The 15577-nt window shown below is 41.9% G+C and overlaps 1 protein-coding gene across 2 annotated transcripts in view; it reads right to left on the bottom strand.

Annotated features, from left to right (window-relative positions):
- CLIP2 (CAP-Gly domain containing linker protein 2) overlaps window positions 1-14715 on the bottom strand; it is a 211569-nt gene extending 196854 nt beyond the window's left edge. For both annotated transcript variants that reach the window (XM_073615039.1, XM_073615038.1), the window contains exon 1: window positions 14056-14715. The gene's annotated coding sequence lies outside the window, so the exon portion shown is untranslated. The remainder of the gene's footprint in view (window positions 1-14055) is intronic.
- Between the last annotated feature and the right edge of the window lie 862 nt (window positions 14716-15577).

The raw sequence follows: 15577 nt of genomic DNA on the forward strand, positions 1-15577 counted from the left end.
ATATATATATATATATATATATATATATATATATATATATATATATATATATACTGTTTTCTTCTGTTTTATAACTAATTACATGACCTCTGTTCTCAGCTGCATAAGGGGCTTAAAGAGGTGGGGTGGAGACTGTAGGGGGAGCGTGTCAGCAAGAAGCAGAGAAACAGCAGTATACTGATCTCCCCAGTGAATGGCTGTGCAGGGGGGCATCAGCACAAGTCTGATCATTGGAGGAAAGGCAGGCTGAGCCCCAGCACAGCCAGAAAACTGACCACACTGGAATGAATGAGCTTCCATGCCTAGCGTGGTCAATTTGAAGTAGGAAAACAGAAGGACCGGCATGATCCCCAGGTACTGTATTTCACACAAAGGAAGAAATGCAAAGAAAACAGGATACTTTTTAACATAAGTACATGATTACACATACACATATCAGGAATATGAAATGTTTGGGTAACACACTTTAAACATTAAACCTTGAAAATATTCAATTACAATTACTCAAATTTTTTTTGCTGGTTTATATTCATAGCATAAAAGAAAATTAATTCGCTGTTGTACAGACAAATCACAAAAAAACACAAAAAAAAAACATTAATACACAGCTATATTTATAGAAGCTTAAAAAAAAAATCATACACCCACGCAGAGACTGAAGCAGTCACAGATCAAAAAAGCAAAGCACTGAAAGGCAGATTACGAATGGGCAAATGCTGCTTTCTGTTTAAACATTTTTATGTTTAAGTTTTAATGACAGCTCACACATATAGCAGTGCTTTAGTTAAAAAAACAATATAGTCGCGGCATAAACTACAGCCCTTTAATATCTGGGCAGCTAATCACTGGGATGATCGTGTACTGCTGTTCCTCTGCCTCTTGCTAACACCGCCCCCCTGCAGTCTCCACTTCCACCTCTCTAAGTTCCTTATGCAGCTGAGAACAAAGGTCATGTGATCACATATATAACAAAAAAAAAAAGAGAAAGGTATTATAGTTTTTTTATATATATATATATATATATATATATATATATATATATATATATATATACACCGGTATATATACCGTATTTATCGGCGTATAACACGCACTTTTTTCCCTTTAAAATCAGGGGAAAATCGCGGGTGCATGTTATACGCCGATCCCCGCTGACTGTGAGCGGCGGAGCGAGCACCGCCGACATTCATACATAGCCGAGTGCACTCGGCTAGGTTCGGCTAGCTCCGCTCACATTCACGCCCAGTCCTAGCCGAGTACACTCGGCTATGTATCAATGTCGGTGGCGCTCGGCTCCGCCCACAGGACTACAGAGGAGCCGAAAGCAGCCGAGAGACACAGGACCGGCTCTGTGTCTCTCGGCGGCGCCATATTTAAAAACTGCAGTGTCACTACAAGGCTGCAGTGTCACTGGGCAAGGCTGCAAATGACACTACAAGGCTGCAAATGACACTACAAGGCTGCAGATGACACTACAAGGGTGCAGATGACACAACAAGGCTGCAAATGACACAACAAGGCTGCAAATGACACTGAAAGGCTGCAAATGACACTGGACAAAGATGCAAATGACACTGATAAGGCTGCATTGATGGGCATTTAAATGTAAGTTTTTTTCCTTAAAATTTTTTTTCCCTTAAAATTCCCTCCTAAACTTGGGGTGCGTGTTATACTCCAGCGCGTGTTATACGCCGATAAATACGGTGTATAATATAGTATATACACACACACACAAAGGTTTTGCATTTTCATTTGAAGCAGAAAGGGTTGTATAACAAGGTAAGGGTTCATGTATACTTTAACCACTTCCCGCCCGCCATATAGTAAAATGGTGGCATGCACTCTCGTTCTGGGACAACATCATATGACGGCGCCCCAGAACTGCTGCGATGACCCGGCTCTTAACCCATGTGACTGGCTGTGTCCAATCACAGCCGGTCACATGTAAACTAGGAAGTGCCGTTTATCATCTCTCCTTGGCTCACACTGACAGAGTGTGAGGTGAGGAGAGCGGATCAGCAGCATCTCCTCGCAGAGGAGACATGTACAGGTAATAAGGGCACTGATCATCAGTGCCCTGATTACAGTACAGCCCCAGCAGTGCCCATCAGTGACACCAATCAGTGCCCATCAGTGACACCAATCAGTGCCCATTAGTGGCGTCAGTCAGTGCTGCCTTTCAGTACCCATCAGTGCCTGCTCGTCAGTGCCGCCCATCAGTGCCACCTATCTGTGCCGCCTATTGTTGCCCACCAGGGCCGCCTATCAGTGCCACCTATCAGTGCTCATCAGTGCCGCATATCAGTGCCACCTATTAGTGGCCATTAGTGCTGCATATTCGTGCCTCCTCATCAGTGCAACCTAATCAGTGCCCTTCAGTGCCGCCTCATCAGTTCCCATAAGTGCCGCCTCATTAGTGCCCATCAATGCAGCCTATCAGTGCCCATCAGTGCAGCCTCATCAGTGCACATCACTGAAGGAGAAAAATTACTTATTCACAAAATTTACTGACAGAAACTTAGACAACATTTTTTTTTCTTCTAAATTTTCTGTCTCGTTTTTTTAACAAAAAATAAAAAACCCAGCAGTGATAAAATACCACCAAAAGAAAGCTCTATTTGTGTGAAAAAAAATTATAAAAATGTAATTTGGGTACAGTGTTGCATGGCCGTGCAATTGTCATTCATAGTGTGACAGCGCTGAAAGCTGAAAATTGGCCTAGGCAGGAAGGGGGTGAGTGTGCCCAGTAGGCAAGTGGTTAAAGGTGAATTTCTTCAGCAGTGACACCAACAACAATAACCCCTGACAGGAGTTCAAACCTTTCCAATGTCTATACTAATCTAAAGTAAAGTGGGTTCCTGGAGGATTGGGCAGACTTCTCAGTCAATAACCAGTACTATAGAAGGGACGGACTGCACCTAAATGAGGAGGGTGCAGATCAGCTGAGAGTAAAGATGGCCAAAAAGTTAGAGGGGTTTTTAAACTAGATGATGGGGGAGAGGGCCCAGAGGTAGAGATAGTCAGCGCAGGACATATTCCAGAGGGTAGTATTGGGGGCATTAGTGGTAGGTTGACAAAAGCACATAAACCCAAGGTAAGTATAATAACAAGTCCTAGTTGCAATCTCAGAACACCCAATGTTCCAGGATGTGGAAACCTTGCAAAAAGATCTGAACAAATTAACGGGGTGGGCAACTACATGGCAAATGAGGTTTAATGTAGAAAAATGGTGGCAAAAATATGAATGCAATCTATACACTGGGGGGAGAACCTCTGGGGGAATCTAGGATGGAAAAGGACTTGGGTGTCCTAGTAGATGATAGGCTCAGCAATGGCATGCAATACCAAGCTGCTGCTAACAAAGCAAACAGAATATTGCCATGCATTAAAAAGGGAATCAACTCCAGAGATAAAACGATAATTCTCCCGCTCTACAAGACTCTGGTCCGGCCGCACCTAGAGTATGCTGTCCAGTTCTGGGCACCAGTCCTCAGGAAGGATGTACTGGAAATGGAGCGAGTACAAAGAAGGGCAACTAAGCTAATAAAGGGTTTGGAGGATATTAGTTGAGGAAAGGTTGCGAGCATTGAACTTATTCTCTCTGGAGAAGAGACGCTTGAGAGGGGATATGATTTCAATTTAAAAATGCCGTAATGGTGACCCCACAATAGGGATAAAACTTTTTTGCTGAAGGGAGTTTAACAAGACACGTAGAGGGTTCTTTACTGTAATAGTGGCAAGGATGTGGAATTCCCTTCCACAGGCGGTGGTCTCAGCGAGGGGCATCAATGGTTTCAAAAAACTACTAGATAAGCACCTGAAGGACCGCAACATGCAGGGATATACAATATAATACTGACATATAATCACACATATAGGTTGGACTTGATGGATTTGTGTCTTTTTTCAACCACACCTACTATGTAACTATGTAAATAAATAAAGGTTTGGGTCTTACATACATTTGAAGCAGCATAAAGACAATGATTACATTTGCGTACTGATATGAACATTGATGAGAATGTATGAAATATAACAATAATAGCAGGGCAATAGCAGTTTTAGTCTTAAAAAGAAGTACTCAAAGAATATTCTGGAAAAAAAGGAAGTTGTATACGTGTTTTAACACATGTGTTATGTGTGACACATGCCACAAAACATGCTTGAAGAAAGCACTCCACAAAGAGCACTTAACATATTAGTACTAAAGCATCCATAAGCCTTGGTTCTGATGAGGAACACATACCACACAGTATTTCCTCCCCTGGGTACTGTATGATCTAAAACGCCATATAATAACTTTATTTATCCTGGTCTTACAGAAAACACTACAGAATACAGTCTGTATACCAAACATTGATAAAAGAAGTGAATACAGCATTACGCCAAACAAAAGCTGAATTTCTCTGATTGCATTTGGCAGTTGAAAAGCGCACAATGAAACAGGAAGCAATTACACCATTTATTGGAGATGAACAATTTGGCCTGCTCTCTCTAGCTCCACTGAGCTGGCTGTTTACAAGCACTGTAAAATCACTTCCGACTAATCCAAAATGGCTGAAATTACAACACAGCTTCTATCTTTGTACGTCTATCTTTGTATCTCAAAAACAATACAAATACAAGCCACATGTCCTAATAACAATCTATCACTTAGATCTAAACATCCAAGAATTTTTTATGTGGTTTGGGCGAAAATTATATCAGCTGTCACCAATATTTTATAGGGATGGCTGCAATAAACCCACAGAAAGGCAAGGTCTTCTAAGTCATCTCAAAATCATGTATAGGTTCCAAGCAAAATAGTAACCATGTTTGATCACGCACATTCCTGCAGAGGAGCAGAACTATAGGGATGGTTGGAATAAACCCACACACTATAATTGACACACTATAATGACGTGGTATTTTTATACATGCTCCATCTCTTGTGTTGTGTGATTATTGTCGTAAAAACTAGAACTAGAATGCACTACTACATGTGGCCTGCTTCATAAGCAGCTTTACTTTTCATCTGCATAGCCCATAAAACAAGGAAAAGAAGATGGTTTTATGTCTTATGCCGCATACACACGAGTGGAATTTCAGACAGAAAGAGTCCGATGGGAGCTTTTCATCGTATATTGTGTGTATGCCCTATCGGACTTTTTCTGTCGAAAATTCAGACGGACTTAGATAGAGAACATGTTCTAGATTTTTCCGACCGAACAAATTACTATCGGAAAAATCGATCGTCTGTATGCTGTTCCGACGCACCAAAAACGACGCATGCTCTGAAGCAAGTACGAGACGGAAGCTATTGGCTACTGGCTATTGAACTTCCGTTTTCTAGTCCTGTCGTACGTGTTGTACGTCACCGCGTTCCGAACGATCGGAATTTGGTGTGACCGTGTGTATGTAAGACAGCTTGAGCAGAATTCCGTCGGAACTCCGTCATAAAAACCTTCAGAGTTTATTCCAACGGCAAAACCCGTCGTGTGTACAGGGCATTAGGCTATGTACACATGATATGATTTTCCGACAACAAAACCGTGGATTTTTTTCCAAAGGATGTTGGCTCAAACTTGTCTTGCATACACACGGTCACAAAAATGAAGTTCAACAGCCAGTGCGGCTCTTCTGCTTGATTCCGAGCATGCGTGGACATTTGTGCGCCGGAATTATGTACACACGCTTGGAATTTCCGACAACAAGATTTGAGAACCTGCTCTCAAACATTTGTTGGCGGAAATTACGACAACAAATGTTCTATGGAGCATACACACAGTTGGACTTTCCGGCAACAAGCTCACACCCAACATTTGTTGTTGGAAAATCCTAATGTGTGTACGGCCCATAAGTGTTTGGCTCATGGTTGTGGCACAGTCCCATTGACCTTTAATAGGTGCGTTTGACATGCAGTGCCACCTGTCAAACTTGGCAACCTGAGTTAAATTTGCAGTGGCTGTGAAGAAAAGCATCGCGGGCACGGCTTGTGTACAGACCCCACCTGGCTGCTATGTCCGCTTGAAGGTGGGGCAGCAAGGGGGTGAAAAAGGTCTTACGCTTCTTCTACTGAATTTACTCAAAGGTGTCTAATGGGGCGTACACACGGTCGAACTTTGTGGCTACAAAAGTCAGACGGACGCCGACGGACCAAATCCGGCGGACAATCCAATCCTGTGTGGGCTTCACCGGACCTTCAGCGGACTTTTCCAGTCGCAAATCTGACGGACTTTAGATTTGGAACATGCTTCAAATCTTTACGTCGTAACTCCGCCGGACCCAGAAATCCGCTCGTCTGTATGATAGTCTGACAGACAAAAACCCACGCTAGGGCAGCTATTGGCTATCAACTTCCTTATTTTAGTCCGGTGTACGTCATCATGTACGAATCCGTCGGACTTTTGTCTAATCATATGTAGGCATGTCCGTTCGTTAGAAAGTCCACTGCAAGCCTGCCAAAAGTCCTTCGAAAGTTTGTCGGACGGGCTGTCGGACTTTTGTAGCCGTAAAGTCCGACCGTGTGTACGCCCCATAATAGTGATGCCACTTCTAACCCTGCTGCTCTAGACATTGGCCCACAAGTGCTGCTATGATAAACACAGTCATAGTGAAGGAATTTAAACCATCACTGCAGGTACTGCTGCAGCTTATGATCAAAAAGCGTATTACTTCCAGATCTGTACAGTAATCCAGTGTGAAACTTTGCTTCTGTACAGAAAGCTTCCTGTAATAAAGACCTGTTAGTGCTGCTCCCTCTCCTTGTGCAGAGTGACTGGTCTTGTATCCGCCCCTTCCAATCCTGTACTTTTCTGCAGGCAGCCTTTAGTAGGTATATTTGTTGGGTCCCTCTCACAGTTCTGCTCTCTGCATAGGCTATGAGCAGCACAGCGATGATACCACTTTTACTAGATAATTATTGGGTTTCTTAAGACATTTGGTAAGCACAAAGTAGATTTATATCCTTAGTGGCTACTAAGGTATATATTTAACTGCTTGACGACCAGCCGCCGCAGTTATACTGCGGAAGGTTGGCTCGGCTGAGCAAATCGCCATACCAGTATGACGGTCCCTTTAATGGCTCTAGCAGGCGCGTCGCCGGAGCCAATGCCAAAGCTGTTGGACGCGATGTCTGCCGGCCACCCGCGATCGCTCTAGAGGGCCAGAATGGGAATCTGTCATTAAAAACAAACAGATCCCCGTTCTGACAGGGGAAGAGAGAGAAATCCTAGAGATCAGGAACAGTGATCTCTCTCTACTCCCAGTCAGTCCACTCCCCTCACAGTTAGAAACACCTCCCTAGGGAACACTTTACCCCTCGATCGTTCCCTAGTGTTAACTCTTTCCCTGCCATTGTAATTTATACAGTGATCAGTTGCTCTTTTAGCTCTGATCACTGTAATAATGTCACTGGTCCCAAAAAAGTGTCAAAAGTGTGCGATCCATCTGCCGCAATGTCGCAGTCCCGATAAAAATCGTTGATCACCGCCATTAGTAGTAAAAAAAAAAAAAAATGAATAATAAAAATACCAAACCAATCAATATATGCTTATTGTGATTTTTTTACCAAAAATATGTAGGAGAATACATATTAGCCTAAACTGATTAAGACATTTTTTGCGATTTTTATTTTCTTTGGATATTTATTATAGCAAAAAGTAAAAAATATTGTTTTTTTTTAAATTGTCGGTCTTTTTTTGTTCATAGCGCAGAAAATAAATTAGAACACTTGCAGAATTGAGCGATAGTGAATTGTGGGGAAATTAATTTTATTATTATTATATTATTATTTTTATAATTATATATAGTTATTTATTATATTATAATTTATGATTTTGTGTTTCAAACTTTATCACAGCCGAGATGTCTACTAGACTCTTGTTTGGACAGATTTAAGCTTTTTTACTAAGAATTACAGGGCTACAATATAAAACGCCAAATTTCTATGCAAAACAATATACCGCTTTGAGATTCAAAAATCTGACATAATCATACCACCAGGGAGGCTACGTACACAAAACAAGATCACATTAATTCACTTGTAATTTTCTCACTGTATCCTCATACACTATGGGGTTGATTTACTAAAACCGGAGAGTGCAAAATCTGGTGCAGCTCTGCATAGAAACCAATCAGCTTCTATTTATTTTATTTTTTTGTCAAAGCTTAATTGAACAAGCTGAAGTTAGAAGCTGATTGGCTACCATGCACAGCTGCACCAGCTTCTGCTGTGTACATCAGTTTTAGTAAATCCGTCCCATACTGTGCCAAATTACCACTCCTCTGATTACCTGTGAAGATAAAAATATGAAAACCGCCATTGCTGATTTGGCTGTAAAGATGCAAAGTCAAGCGCTGTCATGAGTATCCTGGCTTTAAGAGGAGACTTCACCTAGTGAGTAACAGACCTGTATGTAGCCAGTGAGGTCAGAAAAGTTCCCTTTTTGCGTTCCAAGTCAGTGACTCTCTAGGCAATAAAGGACCAGGATCAATATGACAAACCCAAGTGTTTTACATTCTCTTGAATGGTAGAAAATTCAGGTAATACATATTGGAAGTGCTTATTCTTGACATTAAATGTGTCTGAAATGCTTTAACGTGATTGTAAAGGATCGTTTTTTAATTTTTTTTAAATAACAAACATATCATACTTACCGCCACTGTGCAGCTCATTTTGCACAGAGTGGCCCCGAACATCCTCTTCTGGGGTCCCTCCCCGCTCCTCCCCGCATCAGATAACCCCGTAGGAGAAGTGAGGGGGTTGCCTTGCGGGCGCGCTCCCGAGTCCACATTTGCACGAGTCCACAGACACAAATGCCGGACTCGGCCCCGCCTCACAGCAACCGCGTCATTGAATTTGATTGACAGCAGTGGGAGCTAATGGCTGCGCTGCTATCAATCTATCCAATCAAGAGTCGGGACCCCGTGGAGAGAATGACAGCGCGTCCCCGTTGAGCAGATGAAGGGGCTCGGGTAAGCAAAAACAGGGGGCTGGGGGGCTGGTGACTGCCAGGTGTTTTTTCACCTTAATGCATAGGATGTATTAAGGTGAAAAAACACGAGGGTTTACAACCCCTTTAAGCAGCATCAATGATGACACTTGCTTCCACTAGATTAGAATGTTTCTCTGATGAAAGCATTAAAACTGTATAATTTGGCCTAGAATATTAAAGCTGAAGTATGGGTAAAAACCTTATTGGGGCATTAGCTAGGTACCGCCAATGGTGTTGACCCTGGTGTTCCGCCACCATAGGGGGGCCCCGGACGTGGAGGTCAGCGGAGCCCTGAAGGTTCTAGTTATGCCCCTGCCCATAACTGTCCATTGGCAATGCTTTAAAGCCTTTACAGGTCATTCATTTATGGTTAACAGTTAAAGATGGTATTAGAATTATTGTTTCACTCCAGCAAATGTGGCAATACCTAATATGTATGGTACTTTTCATACGCCTGGGAAACAGGTGTGTGTGTTTACATTCATATGTACAGTACACGTATGTTATGTTGGGTGGCTTTTCCAGTATTTTTATAGCATATTTAAAGGGGTTGTAAAGTTATTTATTTTTTTTTTTTTAAATAACAAACATGTTATACTTACCTTCACTGTGCAGCTCGTTCTGCACAGAGTGGCCCCGAACCTGCTCTTCTGGGGTCCCTCGGCGGCTGTTTCAGCTCCTCCCCGCAAGCATTTACCACCTTCATGCGAGCTCCCTCGCACGGTGGTGAGTGCTTGCGGGCGCGCTCCCGTGATACAGCCGGCGGCTATAGCCGCTCGCTGTATCACTCGGCCCCGCCCCCCGGCGCGCCGCGTCATCGGATGTGATTGACAGCAGCGCGAGCCAATGGCTGCGCTGCTTTCAATCCATCCACTGCAGCCAATCAGCGACCAGGCTGAGCTGCAATGAAGCTGACGAGGACGAGCAGCGAAGATTCGAGGCGTCAGGTAAGTAAAACGGGGGGCCTGGGGGCGGCGGTACTGTCAAAAGTTTTTTCACCTTAATGCATAGAATGCATTAAGGTGAAAAAATTTTTACCTTTACAACCCCTTTAAGTTTATTTAAGTTTTTTTTATAGTATATTTAAGTTTAATTTAACTTAGTTGCCATCACAAAGGCAGCTGATAAGAAGACATTAGGGGTCTGTTAGACCCCAATTATCACATCCACACTCTATTGATTCTGATGGAGCAAAGACTGATCAGCTTTTAGCAGAGTGACTGAGGTTTGACAGCATTGAACTTCTGGGTTCATGCTACCAAAGGTTGAATAGATGCTTGCTGATCTCCCAATGCTCTCTATCCTGACATACCATGGAGGTCATGAGCACCCAGTAGTGACAGTAAAGACACAAAGACAACAACTAACTGTAAAAGGGTAACAAATTTAATTTTAGCTATAGATGGTGTCCCCTTGGCTACTTATATGGCTTGGATACTGCAACAGTGCCATTTCCTGCCATAACTCCCAACTCTGTTCCTGTCCACCTAGAAGTTTTGGGTGTTCCTCCTGTTGCACTGCCCATAACAAAAAAATAAATCCAGTAGAGAAAGTGCCAAGTCCTCATAATGACAACAAATGGTGTGCAAAGACCCAAAACTCAGGCACAGAGATAAACTCTCCAGCGTGTTAAAAATGTGAAATATCACTTTTGGGTGGACAAACCCTTTAGCTAAATCCCTGCCATCTTTCTGAAAAATAAGTATGACAACTTACTGCTTCCCTCCTTTTTATATGGATAATCCAGGGAAAACTACTTATTCATCACTTTTTGACTGTCTGGAATACTTACATGTAGATATGTCTGATGTGCAGAGAATCATGGAATTTAGGGATCCAATCAAGTATGCTGCATGGATTGGATGAAGGTTGGAAAAATCTCCATACATACACTACTGTATATTGTCAAAAGTATTAGGACACCTGCCTATACACGCACATGAACTTTAATGGCATCCCAGTCTTAATCCGTAGGGTTTAATATTGCGTTGGCCCACCCTTTGCAGCTATAACAGCTTCAACTCTTCTGGGAAGAGGTTTAGGAGTGTGTCTATGGGAATGTTTGACAATTCTTCCAGAAGCGTGTTGGTGAGGTCAGGCACTGATGTTGGACAAGAAGGCCTGGCTTGCAGTCTCCTCTCTAATTCATCTCAAAGGTGTTCTATAGGGGTGAGGTCAGGACCCTGTGCAGGCCAGTCAAGTTCCTCCACCCCAAACTTGCCCATTCATGTCTTTATGGACCATGTCCAAGTCATGTTGTAACAAGAAGAGGCCATCCCCAAACTGTTCCCACAAAGTTGGGAGCATGAAATTGTCCAAAATGTCTTGGTATGCTGAAGCCTTAAGATTTCCCTTCAATGGAACTAAGGGGCCAAGCCCAACCCCGAAAAAAAAAACCCACACCATAATCCCCCCTCCACCAAATGATTTGGACCAGTGCACAAAGCAAGGTCCATAAAGACATGGATGAGTGAGTTTGGGGTGGAGGAACTTAAAGTGGATGCTATTTGTTCATGTGCCTGTAAAGGCAGGCATCACAATACTTTTGACAATACAGTGTATATTAATGGAGAATCACAAAATGTCACAATCACTGCTCTGTGATATGTCTGGTTTTCAAACACATTCGCTTGTCTCCTGTTCAAGGACCTGTCCAAGCCCTGTCCAGGACTAGAGCTGGGCCTTAAGGGTCTTGGGTCTCCAAGAAGTTACTGCCTTCGCTTTGTTTGTTGCTAAATGATGGCAGCAACCAGAGAGAAATTATATTTTATATACTTATCACAGAGGCATTTGCAAACGTCTGAACTGTGTTCGCCACCATTTTAGGCTTTAAAAAGTTAAATGCAGTGGCAGTCCAACAAAAAGGTTTTATGTCTTTCTTTCAAGAGTGATAGTGCAATTTTAGTCCACTTGGCATAAACTTCTACCTAATTCTGGTAATGGCCTGGCCGGCTACAGACAGTACTTTTGCCAACCCAAGTGCTCTAAACTCAAGTAATTTTCTGTTTAAATAAAACATATCTGTCATATGTTTATTTCATCTGGTCATGTTATTTCCTGTTACATCAATTCCAAACATCTTCATAGTTAATACACTCCTAGTGTTTCAGATAAATATTATATTAGCCAACATTTTTTTTTGTATAATTTTCATTTTCCGGTAAATGGTTTCATCTGCAGTGCAACAATGACTTCTGCAATACATATTTTTTTTTTTTTTTTTTGCCAGTGATGCAAATTAACCTGTATATCACCGTAGAATAAAATAATATATGGCAACATACAGATGGGTGTGTCATTTGTCAGCTGTATTAGACGTTTCATATTTTTTATATTTAGATTATTTATGATAACATTTAAACTATAACAACTCTATCTATACAGTAATTATATATATATATATATATATATTATATATACACACATATATACACACACACACAGTAAACTGTATATATGTTATATAATAGATATATTCGATTTTGGAAATATTTTTACCAATATTTTCAGTTGGATGAAAAACAAATAATAAAACAACTTTATGGCTCACACCACCTTTGATTATCCATGGGAGATGTGTCCCCATGGACTGCCTTCCCTGTTGGTCATTTCCATCGGTGTCATGGGGATCACCGCCTCAGCTTCTAGGGCTGATGATCTGCCCGGCCGGCCCTCGCATTCTCTTGCCTACGCCCAGTCTCATGGTTAGTTTGTAAGTATGAGAGGGGGATCTATTCTTGTATTTTTCTATATACATTACTCTAAGTAATGCTCTTTTTTTAACATGTTTATAGACATCCATACCGAATCTGCCCCTGAAGAGTGGCACTTCGGCCACGAAACACGTCGAGCTATTAGATTCCTCTCTTGTTATATCCCAATACTCTTACTAACATCATGTTTTATTGGATTCTACCAATCTAAATTATGTTTTATTGTGGAGGCAAACAACAAGTCTGGTGTTTCTATGGTGTTATTAATGCAAAACCATTATGTTGCTATGCCAATATGTTACTATTTATTATGTACCATGTTATGGAATAAAGTTTCCTTATTTTACCATATTATGCTGGATCTATGTTGCTATGCAAAATGTATGTTAATAATCTATGATATACCCATCAGACATTATTATTCTGTGATGCAATTTTAATATAAAGTCCCAACCTTGCTCCTATATAACTCAATTGTCGGGGATGGAGGCACATGTATTTGGCCTCATATAAAGTCCCAAACCTTTTTCCTTCATTCAAATAATAAAACAAAGCATCAAGTGTATCCAAAGCACTATTAGGAAGATAATAAAGTGCACACATGGTTTGTATGTATGCCTGCACCAAAGCGCTAGACTGACTGTCACAAGATTTGAGGTAAGTGAGAAAGCCTAAAAGAAGCTAATAAGAATATTGCATTTGTGGAGTCATGCACATTACTACATACACATACATTTTAAAGGACTAAAAATGGATTGCTTATCCATGAAATGATTGCAGCTCACTGTGTCCTAGTGTGTCATTGTGTCACTAGTTTGCCTCTGATGTGTCTCAGATAGATAGATAGATAGATAGATAGATAGATAGATAGATAGATAGATAGATAGATAGATAGATAGATAGATAGATAGATAGATAGACCTTTTGATGCCTTATAAAAAAGATGTGGTGACAGCAGGGAGGACTTTGTACATGAATATAGCAGCGTTGATGGTCAATGTCATGGAGCTTGCACTGGTATACAATAGTGTAGCATACAATACAAATAGTATGGTATGGTATGGATTGCTACCAGTGCATGGAAGGTATAAGGAATAAACAATCACCGGTTGGGGCACCCAGCCAGGGATGTAAATGTGATCTACACCTGAGATGAATGTGATGGATAAATGAGATGTGACCATGTGGCTGTAGAGTATGTAAATGACAGGCAGCATGGAGCTGTCCACCCACACACCCATCCATCCATCCATAGCACGCCGGTTGCTCCTTTGTTGCAGATCTTCATCAGTGAGGTTTGTGGGAAACTCCCTTCCAGCATCTCACCACCCCATCACCCCAGAATGATGAAGCCATGAGGACCTTACCTCCTGACATTTCAGCAGCAGCAGCATCCAGTGTAGGCAGGGTATCAGCAGCGGGTCCCAGCCCAGCCCTGCAGTGTGTCCCTGGCTCTGAGCTCCCAGCCACTCCCTGCAGCCAAAGGACACAAGTTGGTGGGGGAGGAAACGGTAGCAGAGTGGGCACAGACAGTGGTGACAGCAGAGGCAGCTCCCTGAGAGCCCCGATCACTCCTTGTCCTTCCTGGTAGGAGGTGAAGGACAATCCAGTGCAGGGACCATCAGATGGTGTCAGTCATTGTAACATCCTGGCAGTAGAGGAGAGATGGATCCATGGTACCTCGATGAGTCCTGTGCTGAGATCTCCTATGATGAGCTCTGTGTACTTCCCTGTGATGAGCTCTGTGTACTTCCCTGTGATGATCTCTGTGTACTCCTCTATGATGAGCTCTATGTACTCCCCTATGATGAGCTCTGCGTACTCCCCTATGATGAGCTCTGTGTACTCCCCTATGATGAGCTCTGTGTACTCTGTGCTGAGCTCTGTGTACTCTCCTATGCTGAGCTCTGTGTACTCTCCTGTGCTGAGCTCTATGCTGAGCTCTGTGTACTCCCCTATGGAGTGGTGTGATGCGGCTCAGCCTGCTCCACTCAATGGATGAAACAAAAGAGGAAGCAGAGGGGAGATCGCAGGCAGAGGGAGGGAGGAGGGGACATCCAGCTGTTTTTAGATGGCAGTGTAGAATACAGACTTCTGTTTCCTAGATCTGCCATTTTTTCTGGAACCAGGAGGGAGGGCAGATTTCACCAACATTTCTCAGTCTAGGAGGATGGTGGGAAAAGATCTGCAGTCTGTTTATAGCTCTACAATACAACTTCCCTATTACTATCCATCTGCTAGGACAAGCACACCAAGATCTGCAAGCTTTCTGTAACATGGAAAGATTTCCTCCAATCTCAGTGTTATGGAATACTGATCACAGGCAGGAATGTTTACAAATCCTTTGTTATCAAACACATTCTCACTTGTCTGCCTTTGCCTGCAAAATATAAATAGTAAATAGTACGATAAGCTAGTAAAATAATATATCGCTTTATTAGAATATTTATACAGTGAGATTTTTTTTGTATTTTTTTAGAGCCAGTTTGCACCAGAAACGCAGTCTGCGTTCCTGTGCGATTCCTGTACCCCCCAGTGTGATTTCCAACCCGTTCATTTAAATGATTAAAAAAAAAATGTAAATAAATTTGATAAAAATCAAAAAAATCAGATTTAAATAAAATAAATCTGATTTCAATTTTAAAAATCTGATTTTTTTTTTTTTCTTTAAATCATTTATTTTTTATCCACCCTGGCCTTAGATCTGCTGTACAAAAGAGGCGCTTTGATGGCAAGGAATGTTTTATCACTGCAATAATGTTCCAGCACCATAACAGTATTTACCTTATCACATTACTGAAGCTGGCTATACACCAGCAGAGTTTTGTTCCAGAATTTTCACATTTCTCCCTGTTTGCACATTTTTACTTTAAAGCAATTGTTCTAACT

This window comes from Aquarana catesbeiana, linkage group LG02 (assembly GCF_042186555.1).
Source record: "Aquarana catesbeiana isolate 2022-GZ linkage group LG02, ASM4218655v1, whole genome shotgun sequence".
Classification (NCBI taxonomy): Eukaryota; Metazoa; Chordata; class Amphibia; order Anura; family Ranidae; genus Aquarana; species Aquarana catesbeiana.